The sequence below is a fragment of the Glycine soja genome, chromosome 3 (assembly GCF_004193775.1).
Source record: "Glycine soja cultivar W05 chromosome 3, ASM419377v2, whole genome shotgun sequence".
Taxonomy (NCBI): domain Eukaryota; kingdom Viridiplantae; phylum Streptophyta; class Magnoliopsida; order Fabales; family Fabaceae; genus Glycine; species Glycine soja.
The window spans coordinates 37325713-37340441 of NC_041004.1; the positions used below are offsets into that span (position 1 = coordinate 37325713).

At 30.9% G+C, this 14729-nt stretch overlaps 1 pseudogene; it reads right to left on the reverse strand.

Annotated features, from left to right (window-relative positions):
• Window positions 1-4865: 4865 nt before the first annotated feature.
• Window positions 4866-5948, reverse strand: LOC114405519 (annotated as a pseudogene).
• Between the last annotated feature and the right edge of the window lie 8781 nt (window positions 5949-14729).

Here is a 14729-nt window from a genome sequence, read left to right on the forward strand (position 1 = left end):
AACATTGTTTAGTTAGATCTTCGGTTGTTGCAGTCAACAAAGAAAAAGATCTTAGGTTGTTTGGAATGCTTGTTAGTGGTTTATTACCTCTCTAATAGGCTCTATAAATAGAGCTCAACCCAGTGAGTTATTTCTATTAAGTTTCTCTTTTATTGTTTGAGCTCTATGATGTGTGGCAACATTAACTTAGGGTAATTTGCATTTCTTCTCATTTTTCTGATAATATATAGTCTAAAATCACGATACAAAGTTGCAAGTGAACAAATTTATGTATTTCTATGTACCTTTATGCCTCCAAATAATCAACGATGAACTTCTGCTCTCTCTCTCTCTCTCTCCCTTCATCTCTATATATCTATCTAATCTGTGGGAGGGAAGTATATATGGGCATGAGTCAAATGGTGTGTGATTTGATTCTCTTAACTCTTTAGCAACAAAAATTAGTGAGTTTTAGTTAAAGCAAGAATACCTGTCAAAAGTCAAAACATTTGCAAGTCACTGGTCGACAGTTAGTGTGTTTGGATTAGATTCATTTTTCCATAATCAATTCTAATTTCACATTGAAAGCCAAAGCATCAAATAGTTGCTTCCACTTTTTCAATTTTTTACCATGATTTTGGGGTTTAGAATCAATTCTGGTAGCTACCCAAACACACATAAGGAAGGATCTTTCTTGTTTTCTTTGTACCTTCTGTAAATTTGGACATTTGGATACTTATGGGAGTGAACTCTACTTTCATCTTCTTGAAATTATTCAACACAACCACACAGAATATAATCCAATGGTGTAATAGGAATCACTACATAAGTATGGGAAATTTGAAATTGCTCTATATGGAATTTACAGTACAAATAAACGTTGGACTTGCAAAATATAAATCAAAATCCAGGTTTATATATTGTTGTCATCCAAGTAATTATAATCAAACATTCTCTTAATACCATAATGCAGTTATGCAAATGCAATTATAATATATTTCATTTGAGCATCAGAGCATGTGCATGGTGATAAAAACTAGCTTTAGTACTAGTACATGATACTAATTGTTCCATGGCTAATGAGTTGGCATGATATAGCACTATGCAGAAAATTGGGAATGTAAAAAGAGTACAAACCAACAGAACACTGAAATAGAAAAGATCAAGAAAAATGATATAACAAACAACAATTAACAGACATTTGCAGTGCTTTATTTTCATCAACAATTGGTCCAAGGATGCATCTGAATCTGATAATGGACTCAAAACAGTGGCTGAAGGTCTTTTACCAGGTTTTCAGGAGACAGTCCAACTGAAGATTTATAATACTGAACATATATTGCTTAAAGTTCACGCTACATTCAGAAAAAATAAATGTTTGAAAGCTATGATATGTTTTCTATCATAATACTGAACATTTATAATCCTTCAGGCTTCAAATAAATTATATGTTTTGAGTTTTCCAGCGATCAACATTCAGATTCTGGAAAAAAAAATATTTCTTCCTCCCACATACCATCTTGAATAAACAAATCCTAGTTGAAATTTGACCAGTGACAACTGACAAACTTCCAACCCTGTTTGTGAACAATAAAAAAATTACCACTATACTAGTTAAGGAAGTACCTGTTAATCTGCTGAGTTCAATTTTAATGAGTTAAAGGGTAGAGTTTATCATATTTATGACAAAAGTTGAACAAACAGAAAGTCTAGCAGCACTTCAGGAATGAAAACCGAGCAAATATCTTATGCAAGTCTGGATCTGTTAAGAGATGAGAAATATTTGAGCTTCTGCAAGAAGCCAAGAACAGAATTATCCAATGCTGCTTTCAGATTTTCTGTGAACATATCGTTGAAGTTGTGCTTTAGTTCATTAGCATGATTTCAAGGTATTAAGTGGTATAGGGTGGATATGCAAATAGATTGCTCATTCCTTGGAATTTCAGCATATACTACATAGTTTCACTAACGAAATTCTGAATCCGATGATTACTAACAAAGAAAAGGATGTGGAAATTTAAAATCCTCCTCCTTTAATATTCATCTAATTAAATACATGCAAACTGGTGCAGCATCTACTATTTAAGTTCGCTGTCACTAGGATTTACATTAATTGCTAAGTGAATCAAAACCATGGACGTTGTACTCTTTATAGAAGGTCTAGAACTTGATCAGACAGAGTCCATAAATTATACTAGTAACAATTAATTAAAGCCTTCACATACGCAATTCATGTTAATTACCATGAAAATGAAATTAGATTTTTGACATATGATGAAGTATTATTATTGCACTTGTCTTGAAATGAGGTATATTGTTGATTTAGTAACTGTCTCATATTGTTGTGACTTGGGAACATGATATTTTGATAAATAAATAAAAAATTCTGTGCAGAGAGAGGAAAGAGAGAGACAGGTTAGAGAACAAGTGACAAATGTGACAGAGATAATTACAAGAGATAAAGAAAATACAAGTTGGATGCAAGATTGACATGTGAAAAAAGTATAGAATTGATGTTACGATCCGGTTACTATCAGAAATATATTTTGCCCTTGCTCCTATAACAAGGAGAATGTAGAAAGTCCCCGCAGCTCCAAAACATGTAATTGTAAGCACGCATGAGAACGTCTTCCATATAATCTTGACTCTTGACCGTTCAACCCATAAGATTAATTGTAGCAGAAGGTGGATGATTTCAATGACCTCTCAATCTCTCATGTTTTTTTTTGGTAAATTCAGTGATATATGCTTTTGGTTAGTTGATTGAATTTACCAAAAAAAGACATTTCATCTTATCATATGTCATGTTCACATTTAACAAAGTTTCCTATGTCCCCCGGCCACCAGTCCATTTCTACAGTAGCAATGATGAAAAAATCCTACGCATTGGTGATTCATGGAATTTATCAGTAGAAGAGTTCCTGTAAGTTCTCATATTGTTTAGAACACTTTTTGATGTTTTTAATAATAGTAATTTTGTGATTTTCATATTAATATTAAGATATCTAAATGACTTTCAAATTTTATGATATTTTCAACTTAAAAATTTGACTTAAAAGTTTCAGGACACAATGACACAAAAGACGCTTATAAAAGTATTTACATATTATTCATCAGTAAGACTTTCACATCAACAACAAGAATTAAACACACGTTCTTTTAGGATATAAGATTGTTCCTTATCAATTGAATCAATTTTTGTTGACTTATTCTTTAACCTCTGAATTGGTTGTTTAGTACTGATAAAAAAATATATATCTAGTCAAATGCTCTAACATTGAATTCAATTGGCACCACGGTTGGTTAATTCCCACAATCCAACGGCAAGCTACATACGATCAAAGCAAGCAATAATAGAGAACACAATCTATGCATGCGAGTTGCATACTTGCATTGAAAGCTTTGGAGCGATTATCTAAAATTTAAATGTTTCAAGTGACGACCCTTTAAAAAAGTTGAACTTCAATTAGATGCTCTAAGCCTAGACAATAAATGACAGCTAGTCTGCACGGATGATTCAAGTTAAGAAGATAATTAATTTTGTAAGTAAACTTTTAAATAAATTCTTGAAAGATTTAAATATATTTTTAATATCTACCATTAATCAGGATTTATTAAGTGATGACATGATAACCAAAAATGTCAAGTCATTTGCAGTCATCAGTAACATATCATCTCGAATTGTGTTGTATACTGATATAAGATGTAAGCTGCTTTTGTCGAATCAATGTTTAGCTTATGAGTTATGAGATTATTGTTTACCAAACTGTTGCCCGACCCGACCAATCCATATAATCTGTTGTTAATTCTCAAATCATATCTTAGAAGACAAATAATTAATTGTTTAGCTTACGAGTTGCAAAACCGTTCTAAACATCCAAGTAAATGCATGCTTAATGCTCTAGAATGAATGCATGTCTGACTTTGACATGAAGGTGGGATTTTTTTCATCTGTAGGAGCCTATACTGATACCTTAAATGGTTCAGAGAGCATTATATTATTAGGCCGTACCTTGTAAATCCTAAAAAAATAAAATTGCAGATCCATACTTCTTAGGTTGTACCTTGTAAATCCTTACTAAAAACCTATATTTTAACATAAACACCATCAACTATCTCCAACATACTCAATGCGCGAAGTTGAATAGGCAACACACGTTAAATTTATGAGAAAAAAATCTGTTTGATTTTTGTAGAATAAACTATTGGGAGGAGCGAGAAACTTTATGTGTGATTAGACTCAAGTCAAGGATTAGTCTCATAACCGGTTCTGTTAAGAATAGTCCCACATTGGGTAATTCATGAACATGATAAGTGCTCATATAGTTGGGTAGACCACCCCTTATGAATCGGTTTTTAAGGGAACCTTTCAAATGTCTTTGCTGCACTTTAAAATTTAATATGGTATCTCTCACTTTCGTAAGAACATCAGAAAGGAAAAAAAGAAAGGTAGTTGTAAGAAAAAAAAATAAAAATTGAGAGGGTGTATGTTGAAGAAAGAACTTATTAATCCTAATTCAACTTTTCAAAGGACTCGCATATTTGAGATGGCGTGATATCTTCACATCATGTTGAACATGTGATGATGATTTTCCCATTAAACCTATGGCATTATATGGTCAAGCCCACATGAAAAAACCCCATACCACAGAAATACAAAAGGTAAACCTCTGTCTATCCTATTGTTGGGTGGAACAATGGTAGGGATAAGAAGAAGAAAAAATATTTAAAAAATGAAATAAAAAAAAATGAGATGGGAAGAAATATATATATATATATATATATATATTATGTGAACTTACCGATCACAAGTAAGTATGATACTGTATCAAACAAAAAATTCAAGTATGATAAAAAAAAAATCACTAATGTGTTAACATATGCTAATTTTATCATCAATAGCTAAAACCACGAAGATCAACATGCAAGTAACTGAAGTAACACCTTGAGAAAAAAGCAAAGAAAAACGTTGCTTACCTCAACTTTCTTCATCAAGAGGAAGCTTTTTGAACCTGCTCGCTCTCCCACCCATTGATGACAGCGTCTTCTCTCTTGAACCTGTTGTTAATCTTCGCAACCTTCGCGTTCTGCCACGCCGATATCTTAGCATCCACCTCCTCCTTCTTCACCATCTGCACCGACACGTGCTCCTCACGTGCACCACCACCACCACCCCTTACTCCCTGAGACGTCGACGACGGAACCGGGTCCTGCAAAGGGTGGTTATCCGGCACGATCGCCAAAGGGTTCGTCTCTTCCATCAAGTCCTCTTCTCTGATCCTCCCCCAACAAGCTGTTACTATTGCTGTTGTTGTTGTGGTTGTTTTCGTTCATGGGACTTATGTTGTTGTTGTCGTGGTCGATGCAGGACCCTGCGAGAACCAGAGCGCTGAACTCTCTGCTCATGCTGAAGTTGTCGCTGGAAGAGGCGCCACCTTCTGAAGCTACGGACAGAGAGCTTGACCTGTGGGTATGATGCACTGTCTCCCAGGCTCTTCCACGTGGCGGCGGCGGGGTTAACTCGTGGATTTCTCTGATTTCAGTGATGTGTTCATCTTCTTGTTCCTCTAATGATCCGTGGGTGGTGGAAGCGATGATTGTTGGGTACTCGTTGTTCATAGCGTGTTTTTAATAATGTTAGTAGTGACTAGTGAAGGGAAAGTGGTGAGAAGAGACAACAAAGTGAAAGAAAGGGTTTTGGTTTTTCATTCGATGATCGAGCAAGCATAGGATTAGGGTGTACTTTTGTTTTTGTGAGATTGTTATTAACGAATGAGAATGGAGGGATGAGTGTAGACCACACACATGATGAAGATGGGGTCCTGAGGAATGCAAACTCTTACACTACTACTCAAAGGAAGAAAGCAAAATATTTTCTGACCAATAATAATATATAATTTTCAGATTGTGTTTTGTAGGAATGGATTAATGGAAGTTTTTCTTTTTCTTTGCTTGTTGAGTCCTTCACCTTTCGTGTATTTATATTCTTGGACACGCATGTTTACCTTCTTTTCAATCTTAATCTCTACTCCTTCCTTGGTAAAGTGTATAGCAACTCATTTAACTTGCAACTTGTGTGTGCCTCATTTTCGGTCCTCATTTTAATGCATTCCTGGATTCGTTCCTGGCTATCCCTTGATTTTGGAAGTGATGTGTCAAAATAAGTTAAATTATAAATAAATATTGATGATAAGAAGTAAATCTATACGTTTCGGTTAATTAGAACAACGTATATAAATCGTAAAATGTTTAATCTAATACCAATTAATAGTAAACATTTTCTTTGATTTTTACTAAATCTTTGTTCCTCTATAAGTCCAATTCTAGTGCTTTCACTTTTGATTTAGCAAGTAATAAATGGAAACCATGACAAAGTGAATAATGATACAAAGCCAGGGGCACAACAGAAAAATGAAGCTTTTAATTATTTTTATCCTCTGTTAAATTAAAAGTGATGTCGACTAGAAATTATGAGTGGCCCTCCCATATAATATAGTACGAAATAGACAAATCAAAATTTACGTGTTATGTTCAAAACTTGAACACAGGTGGATCTTTGGTACGTGGCAACAATTAATGGGTATTGAGTGTATCAGTGTAGCTACGTATATTTCCTCCATGCAACTGATCACATCATAGGTTTTTTTTTTTTTTCATTTCTGATTTCGCCACGTGTGCGGTTCCATGGCTCTTGTGGCCTATTGCATTAATTTTTTGTTTGAATGGAAATGTCAACTTCATTAAACTATACATTATTATATTATCAAAGAAGACAAAATCGTTTAAATATTATAGTTATTATATTTATATACCTACAAAAGTTCACTCTTGTATGGTCCATGAACATATTACTATCTAGTCAGTCAAAATAAAAAACGGAAGAGTGATTTTCAGGACTGATTTATCTGGCATGATTTTTCTCATCCCAAATATTCTGCCTAACCCTCCAAGCTAATGTTATAGGTGTTTAATTTATTCGTTTTCAATGTGTCCTTCTCTTTTTTATTTCTTCATGTATGAAAAAATTACTATTTAGTGATCTCCTAAACAATTAATATTATTATAAAATGACAGTATACAAAGTTTATATAATTAACTGAGTAACAAATGAAACTAAAACGTACAGTTTCATATGTCTCAAAAGTTCATAGAGGTAATAAAAACCATCATTAATAATTCAAGATACATATAAATTTTTCCCATATTATATGTGCGAAAAATATACATATAGTTATGTTATATGTCGTTAGTTAAAAAAAGTCAATAATACAATAAATTGAATGATTATAAAAAAAGAAAATAGCTCAATTTTCATAATGTAGAGAGATAATAAGGCTTCCTATTCAATATGTGGAATTTATTAAAGTTTATTTTGTTATGTGGAAAACACAATTATTGTTATTTGAAAATACTAAATAAAATTTAAATAATTAAAATGATTAATTGGTGGGATATTTTCAGATTAAAAAATATTTGTACCAAACAGGTCATATGCTCGGTAAGTACATGGAAATATGTTTCATACTGGAGCTTTCACTAAGTAGTAGTTGATAAATTGGTGAGCAGCAATTATCGTGTTGCAACCTCCTCCCATGAGACAGAATAAAAGATAAGTGATTTATTTTATACACATAAATACCTTAAATTTAACTGAATCCCTTATAAATATACTCCGACCACACACTAAAGCAAGGAGATCCAAGATCAGATCATCCCAAGCCCATGGGAAGAACAATATCAAAACAATTATTTTGAAGTGAGGATTGGAACATAAACAAGATAAAGGCTTAAAATCGGAAAGGTTAGAGAAAATTGCTTCTGATCTCCGCGAACCATAATTTTCTTTACGAAAAAATGTTTTGCAATCTTAACATTATATATATATTTTTAATTTGTATATGTTAAAAACAATTGTTTTTCATTAACTTTTTATTACTGGGTAACAAAACTAATGATTTCTTTTTGTATTTAGTTTAATGTTTATTGTGTACCTATGTTCAACGATATGTCATGATGAGTAGTTTATGCTTACTCGAATTTTTATTATCATTTACACAAATTTGATAATAAGGTAGTTTATGTTCTGTGCACGTAAACTTTTGTGATCTTTGTACTTTTATACTTTAGATAGTAAAACTAAAATGACCTATATTATGAATATGAAAAATATATTTAATTTTTTTTAAGTTTTTGATTGCTTGTCTTATATTATTTTTCATGTGATTTATATTAAATTTATGATCCTTTTTTAATTCAATTATTCGTTTATGTGTATCTGATCCAACTAAACAAGTCTTACATATCGAATAAGTTAGAATATGGTTCAAAATTGTGTAAAAAAATAAATAAATAATATGATAATTGTTTTGAAATAAATTAAACCAAATTTAAAAGATAAATAACAAAATTGTTGGGGAGATTCGAGGAATACACCTGTGGACCACCTGATGGGTCTTCTCCTCACTTATATGGTGCATGGTGCTCACATCTCCCCCTCAAGTGTGAGTCTCTTCCACATCGTAGCCTTCCCCTCAAGCGGAAGTCTTTATCATCCACGAGTATAGCCATGGCCACCTGCGGTTCTTGCTCTGCCCGCTAGCCATTCTGGCCACCTGCGGTACTTGCATACTCGTCTGAACCGGTCACCAACTTGAACCTGGCTCTGATACCAATTGTTGGGGAGATTCGAGGGGTACACCTGTGGACCACGAGCCACCACATAAGGAAGCCTGACACCACACTCTAACCCAAAACCTTAAGGCTCAGGTTTATGGGTCTTCTCCTCACTTATATGGTGCTCAACCTTTCCACTTTTACCCGATGTGGGACTTTACCTCACACTTGTACTCAACACAAAATAACTAAAAAAAAATAAAGGACTAAAAATATATTTTTAAGAAAATGAAAAAAAAAACATTCATAGTAATGAAACTTTGTATAAAAAAAATTATAATAATTCACACAAATTACACAACCAATTAAACTAGACTTGTTTGATTTTGGATTATACTTATGTAATTTAATTTCTCTCTCAACTGTTCTCTCAACTGTGGTGAATAAAAAAAAGCACCATTCTTGGGCTACATGTACATGACATGGATATAATAAAGTCTCTTATTGAATTAAGTACTCTATCTTGTTGGACCTCTCTTTAACCAAAAACACATCTTAGGATTTTACTTCTTGCATCCCTTTTTTCTTCCATCACCTCCAAAAAAACCCAAACAGACCAAACTACCCCTTCATCCAACCACCCAACACCATTGTGTCTCACTTCAACCCAACTAGATAAACCATCGCTACACACAAACACTAGTAGCCAACGCCATCGTCAATGACCATGGTGCAGGGAAGAAGATGTGATGTAGTTGAGATGAGGAAGGAGATGGAAAACATGACCCTATTCCAAAAAGGTTATTACAAAAAGCACTATTTTTTATACTTCTGAAATAGCCATTCTAGAAGCAAGCTAACATACTTGTGGAATAACTTTTTTGAAATTATGTTAGCATGCTTCAAGAAATGCTACTATGGAAGTATAAAAAAATAGTGTCTTCTCCTTAATGACCTTTCTAGAAGTACACCGACATAATTTTGGAAATGTTATTCCAAAAGTATGTTAACATGCTTTTGAAAAAGTTTTTTTTGAAAGTATAAAAAAATAATGTCTTTTGGAATAACCTTTTCCTGGAATTATGCTAACATAATTTCAGAAAAACTATTGCAAAAATATGTTAGCATACTTCTTGAAAAAGGTTATTCCATAAGTACCAAAACAATAGTGTCTTTAGGAATAGTCTTTCCAAAATTGAGTCACATTTTCCACCTCCTTTGCCATCCCAACTCCATCGCAACTTCTTCCCTACACCATGGTCGTTGATGGTGGTGTTGGTTGTTGGTGTTTGCATGTAGTAGTGGTATTGGGTGGAGGTGAGGCATAGTAGTGTTGGGTGGTTGAGTACAGGGTTAGTTTGGTCTGTTTGAATTTTTCGGAGGTGTAGAAAGCCAAACAGAACTACAAGAAGTAAAAGCCCATATCTTATTAGACTTCTTTGCCCCCAAAACATATATGGCTACGATTGTCTATTCTCTCTCCAATATTCTTGGATTTTTATCTTCTCATGCCCTATCATAGTTGTTGTAGTTGCTCATTTTTATTTTCTAATTGCCTCTTCTTTTCATTTTTCTTTTGAATAAATTACATTTGTATCTCCTGAATCCTTTTTCAAATTATACGTAACATTACTCTTTTTTTTTATTCACACATTAATCATTTTTATGTTTGAAGACATTAACACTAATACTTTTTTAATGCTTAAAAAGTTTACACTGACACTCTTATATATTATGGTCAATTTATTTAAATTTATTTGTTGAAAAAAATACTTATTTTAATAAAATAAGTAGGTTTATATATTTTTTTAGTGTTTGTCTAAACAATTTGTTTAAAACAAATTGATCTTATATCAACACCTTCTTTAAGAAAAGTTATTGTAATGGTTAAAAAATTAGGAAGTACTTATGTGATTTCACAAAACTTCAAAAGTAACTAGAGTAATTTACTATTTTTTCTTCTGTACTTAAAAGACAACAACATGTTTGTTTGGGTATCTTTTATGTTGGTGCGCTGGATCATGCGATAATGGATGAGAAGTCAAACATGCCCAAAGTTACTGTTATGCTCTAGCGTTAGGCCCATTTCGCATTTTTTTTATATCCCATACTTTCTTGATATGTATTCACTGCTCAATTGGTTTTTTTCTTGGCATTCCGTTCAATTTGTTGTTAAAAACCAAATTGGGGAAAGAAATGAACAGAACGCGTGATTTTTATGGGACAAGAAAAGTCTGAAGGTCTATTTCCATAATTAAAAAAAGAAGATAATCTGACTGAAATTTGAAAAATTATTTTTTAACTGACAATTGTTAAATAATTCATTAAATCGAAAATGACAAAATGTTTGAAAAATTAATAAAAAATATAAAATGGCATACATGATATAAGTAATTATAGTGCTAGTTTTTTTTAATTAACTTTTAACGTTTACCATTTTAATTTAAAGATCGGTAATTCGTTAAGAAAATAAATTCGATATTTTAAGTAGAGTAATAGTTAAAATAAATAATATAATGTTAAAATTATCCAAAGACAAGTAAAAAAAATATAATAAATAAAAAAATATTTAGGATCCTTTTGTTATACTATATTGTGCGTTGTCTCTAAATTAATAAGCAAAATAATTAGAAAAAAGAACGAAAAGAAATAAATATTAAATTATCATTCTACTTATGTAATTGGAAAGAAAATAGGAAGAAATAAAATAAGATTTTCTTTAAAAATCAAATATTTCTAAGATTAAAAGGGATGTGATATGATCAAGATACTTTAGGTGAAGGCTACGGGCTGAATAAAAAATAAAAATAAAAATCACCTCCTTCTTTCTTACGTTAAGTGCAACTTGCTTTAATCTTTTTTTGTCCTCCTTGCCCATTTTAAGTTAATATCAAACGGAAAGAATTCTCCAAAATCATTTCAAATTCTCTTTCCAAAGTCTACCATAATAAACAGAGGTTAACCTTTTTCTTTGAATGAGTGAAGAGAAAAAAAGAAAAAAAAAACCGAGATTTTTTATTACTTGTCTTTTTAATCAAGTCACTTTTTCTTCTTTACTTTATTACTTTTCTTTTTAATCAAGCAAAAAAAAATAAAACTCTTAAAAATTATCTTGAACTTTTTTATTTTCTTCCTCTCCAAACAAATTTAAGTCTATCACAGTTGTGCAAAGCAAGAAACACGGTAGAGCATGACTTAGACTTTATTAGGCATCCACATGGTTTCAGACCTTCAGTCCCTGCCCCAGGCACAAGCCATGCTGATTTTTTGGCTGATATGTTTGTACTATATATATTCATGCTATCCTTTGTGAATAAAACCTATAAATCATCAAATAATAGAGAAAATAGTAATATGTTAAAAGTACTTTTTTTTAAATAAGCACTTTAATTTTTCATTTATTAAAGAGTAAATAATGTATATATTGACAACATATATCTAAATGTAATAATCTTTGGTTTAGTACCATCTAGCGTTTTCGTTGTCTTTTGGGAGAGGTGAATGATGATATGATAGCTACCTTGAAAATGAGATTAGCTTTAGCCAAAACCCTTTTTCAATTTCCATTATCCATCCACTTACCAGCTTCTCAGCAGAATAATGCTAACCTCTCTTTATGGGGTCTTTTAAGTAAAGGGTAGAGACTGCGGACTTTGACTAAAAACCCCAAGTTGATTGAATAGATATAGATAGAACAAAGAAAAGGATGAGCCTTAGATTTGAATGTTGCAACTTTATGTGGGAAAAGTTTCCTCAAGAAAGCAACAAAATCAAAGAGAATCTTTCGCAAAATAAAATAAAATGGAATCTTTAATAAAATATACATTTTATTAGGAAGTGTTTTTAAGATATTAGTTAAAAAAATCATATATAAAAAAATACTGTTAACTATAGTAGAATATTAGAATTGTATTAAAAATTATACCAAAAAGTTTGTTTGCTGATTTAAAAAAATTATTAATTTTTTTTATTTGTTACCTTTTTTTTTTCTTTTCTGTAAATAATGTATGTTAATTTATAGTTGAAATTCATAAGACTAATACATGAAAGAAGTAGAGCATTAATCAAGAGAAAACTTCTCTTTTTATTGGTATTGTTGGATCAGTATAACTAGAAATCAAACTTTGTTGTATGTTTAAAGAGTTCATACTATTAACCTCTTTTTAACATTTTTCTTAAAATATTTTCGATCATCCAAAATGCTGAAGATCTAAAGTTATGCAATTTTCTGAAAGATATGTTCAGATATCATTACAATAAGAAAACAATTAAAAATTGAGATATTTTGCATTTGCTCCACCAATCACTAGTACAGCCACGCTTGTTCGGGTAATTGCATTTAAGTGTCCAATTGACTATCAGCAAAACCTATAATAAAAGGCATATACTCGATTCACTTGTTCACAATATTCTTTTGCAAAAGTAGTTATTTTCTTAAAAATAATCAATTTCAAACATGGATTTCACAAGTACTCAACAACCTTAAAACATTTTCGCTAAATTAAAGTAGTAATAAAGTTAAAGAACCGTACACTCCTAATTAAAAGAGGAGGATAGACGTAACATAAGTTTGATTAGAATAATGGCATTAGTAAAGTAAATTTATATGTATGAATGTATCGTTGAAGCAATGGGATGGCTTTAGACCAAATATTTTTTATTATAAAAGATTAGTTATTCTAATCCAATGCAAGATTCCTTGAATACATGTCGAGTGCAACTTTTCCTTATGGTATTTTTTTAGCAAATTTAATTCTTTTAAAGTGATATTTTGATATATTTGTAGTTTGTTATGCAAACGTATATAATATCAATAATTATAAAATGTCTAATTCAATTGACTAAAAAAAGTAACTAAGTTATTTTAAACTCTAAGATACATATTTTTTATTTTTACAAATAAAAAAATATAATATCAATAGTTGATTAACTAAAATTATTTACTTTGCATTCTTAAATGAATTGTTTAGAGTAAGATTCAATATGTAACTTTGAACATTGATTGATCATGGGTATTAAATTTTTTTCTTAAGCCTTCTAAGTTTTCTAAAGATAAATTTGTTACATATATAAAAAAGATTGATTAACAGAAACTCAAAGAATACTTTTAACTCATCTAGAAGAATTAAGTGTGTCTTTGAATGAGATAATTTTTAAATCTCAATGTACTTTGAAGTGAAGCCTAGTGTTACAAAAGATTTATGTTCAACAGAAGCCAACAGAAATTCAAATACAACTTCAATTACTCTCAAGTAATCTTGATCGTTTATAAAATAATAAACTGATGATATTTTTACATATTTATGATTTAGTATGTGCAAGTAATACTTACGATTGATTTTGTCATCAACAATTGAGTCACCCACTTTATCTTTTGTTTGGTTCAATTAAAAGTGGAGAGTGAATTTAAATTTTAATGGAAAGATGGGAAGAAAAGGACAAAAAGGAGAGAAATTTTTATTAGATATTTTGTTTGGTTAATAGGATAAGAGTGGAGGAAAATAATTATTTTCTTATTTGGTTTGCAAGGGAAGAAAAAAAATTTAAAAATTAATTTACTTTATATTCATATAATTTTAGATTTTAAAATATAAATAAGAACATATTTTATCAATATATTTAAAATATTTTAAACTCCTTCCTTTTGATCCTCCAATATTGAAAGAGGACAAACATTAAATGAATAATGATTTTGCTTTTTTTTTTTTTCTCTTTTCTCTCCTCCTAAAAGTTGAGGCAAACCAGAGAAGTTTAAAAAATCTCCTCTTTTTCTCCCCTTTTCTCTTACTAAATATTATTTTATATTTTTTATTGTGTTTAGTTGAGAGAATAAAAATAAAAAAAAATATTATTTTTAATTAAAATAAAGGGTAAAACATATAGAACTCACATGAAATCTATTTTTTTTCCTTTATGTTTCTCCTTCCCTCTCTCTGTCAAACACAATCTTAAAGTAAATTACACATTTTAGAGAAAAGTCAAATTCCTATAATTTCAAGACTAAATCAAGAGACCCTTTTCCAAACAAGGGAATTAATAGCAAAACGGAGTGTGCCTATTTTAGAAGAAAACCCAAGTAAATAAAATCAAAATGAGCGTTATAATTCCATTAGAAAGCAGTCAAAGAAACTATATAG